We start from the raw sequence: 2500 nt of genomic DNA on the forward strand, positions 1-2500 counted from the left end.
GCAGTTTTGGCCTGTTTTTGGGGTGTTCTTGCGTGGCGTGGCGACCGTCGTGAGCGGAGCAAAATGTCAGCCATCTCAGCACCCTGGAACCCCCCGGGTGGCACAGGGCTGGATGGGGCTTTCGTATAGCAGGGACGGTGCTGCCTCTCGCTTCGCTCGCTGTTCGCCGCTCGCCGCTCGCTCGCGCAGCCAAAAATGGCCAGTTTTGGCCCGTTTTTGGGCAGTTTTGGCCTGTTTTTGGGGTGTTCTTGCGTGGCGCGGCGACCGTCGTGAGCGGAGCAAAATGTCAGCCATCTCAGCACCCTGGAACCCCCCGGGTGGCACAGGTCTGGATGGGGCTTTCGTATAGCAGGGACGGTGCTGCCTCACGCTTCGCTCGCTGTTCGCCGCTCGCCGCTCGCTCGCGCAGCCAAAAATGGCCAGTTTTGGCCCGTTTTTGGGCAGTTTTGGCCTGTTTTTGGGCTGTTCTTGCGTGGCGCGGCGACCGTCGAGAGCGGACCAAAATGTCAGCCATCTCAGCACCCTGGAACCCCCCGGGTGGCACAGGGCTGGATGGGGCTTTCGTATAGCAGGGACGGTGCTGCCTCACGCTTCGCTCGCTGTTCGCCGCTCGCCGCTCGCTCGCGCAGCCAAAAATGGCCTGTTTTGGCCCGTTTTTGGGCTGTTTTGGCCTGTTTTTGGGCTGTTCTTGCGTGGCGCGGCGACCGTCGTGAGCGGAGCAAAATGTCAGCCATCTCAGCACCCTGGAACCCCCCGGGTGGCACAGGGCTGGATGGGGCTTTCGTATAGCAGGGACGGTGCTGCCTCACGCTTCGCTCGCTGTTCGCCGCTCGCCGCTCGCTCGCGCAGCCAAAAATGGCCTGTTTTGGCCCGTTTTTGGGCTGTTTTGGCCTGTTTTTGGGCTGTTCTTGTGTGGCGCGGCGACCGTCGTGATCGGAGCAAAATGTCAGCCATCTCAGCACCCTGGAACCCCCCGGGTGGCACAGGGCTGGATGGGGCTTTCGTATAGCAGGGACGGTGCTGCCTCACGCTTCGCTCGCTGTTCGCCGCTCGCCGCTCGCTCGCGCAGCCAAAAATGGCCTGTTTTGGCCCGTTTTTGGGCTGTTTTGGCCTGTTTTTGGGCTGTTCTTGCGTGGCGCGGCGACCGTCGTGAGCGGAGCAAAATGTCAGCCATCTCAGCACCCTGGAACCCCCCGGGTGGCACAGGGCTGGATGGGGCTTTCGTATAGCAGGGACGGTGCTGCCTCACGCTTCGCTCACTGTTCGCCGCTCGCCGCTCGCTCGCGCAGCCAAAAATGGCCTGTTTTGGCCCGTTTTTGGGCTGTTTTGGCCTGTTTTTGGGGTGTTCTTGCGTGGTGCGGTGACCATCGTGAGCGGAGCAAAACGTCAGCCATCTCAGCACCCTGGAACCCCCCGGGTGGCACAGGGCTGGATGGGGCTTTCGTATAGCAGGGACGGTGCTGCCTCTCGCTTCGCTCGCTGTCCGCCGCTCGCCGCTCGCTCGCGCAGCCAAAAATGGCCAGTTTTGGCCCGTTTTTGGGCCGTTTTGGCCTGTTTTTGGGCTGTTCTTGCGTGGTGCGGCGACCGTCGTGAGCGGAGCAAAATGTCAGCCATCTCAGCACCCTGGAACCCCCCGGGTGGCACAGGGCTGGATGGGGCTTTCGTATAGCAGGGACGGTGCTGCCTCACGCTGCGCTCACTGTTCGCCGCTCGCCGCTCGCTCGCGCAGCCAAAAATGGCCTGTTTTGGCCCGTTTTTGGGCTGTTTTGGCCTGTTTTTGGGCTGTTCTTGCGTGGTGCGGTGACCATCGTGAGCGGAGCAAAACGTCAGCCATCTCAGCACCCTGGAACCCCCCGGGTGGCACAGGGCTGGATGGGGCTTTCGTATAGCAGGGACGGTGCTGCCTCTCGCTTCGCTCGCTGTCCGCCGCTCGCCGCTCGCTCGCGCAGCCAAAAATGGCCAGTTTTGGCCCGTTTTTGGGCCGTTTTGGCCTGTTTTTGGGCTGTTCTTGCGTGGTGCGGCGACCGTCGTGAGCGGAGCAAAATGTCAGCCATCTCAGCACCCTGGAACCCCCCGGGTGGCACAGGGCTGGATGGGGCTTTCGTATAGCAGGGACGGTTCTGCCTCTCGCTTCGCTCGCTGTCCGCCACTCGCCGCTCGCTCGCGCAGCCAAAAATGGCCAGTTTTGGCCCGTTTTTGGGCCGTTTTGGCCAGTTTTTGGCCTGTTCTTGCGTTGCGCGGTGACCGTCGAGAGCGGAGCAAAACGTCAGCCATCTCAGCACCCTGGAACCCCCCGGGTGGCACAGGGCTGGATGGGGCTTTCGTATAGCAGGGACGGTGCTGCCTCTCGCTTCGCTCGCTGTTCGCCGCTCGCTGCTCGCTCTCTCAGCCAAAAATGGCCAGTTTTGGCCCGTTTTTGGGCTGTTTTGGCCTGTTTTTGGGCTGTTCTTGCGTGCCGCGGCGACCGTCGTGAGCGGAGCAAAATGTCAGCCATCTCAGC

The sequence above is a fragment of the Musa acuminata genome, unplaced genomic scaffold (genome assembly GCF_036884655.1).
Source record: "Musa acuminata AAA Group cultivar baxijiao unplaced genomic scaffold, Cavendish_Baxijiao_AAA HiC_scaffold_1136, whole genome shotgun sequence".
NCBI classification, from domain to species: domain Eukaryota; kingdom Viridiplantae; phylum Streptophyta; class Magnoliopsida; order Zingiberales; family Musaceae; genus Musa; species Musa acuminata.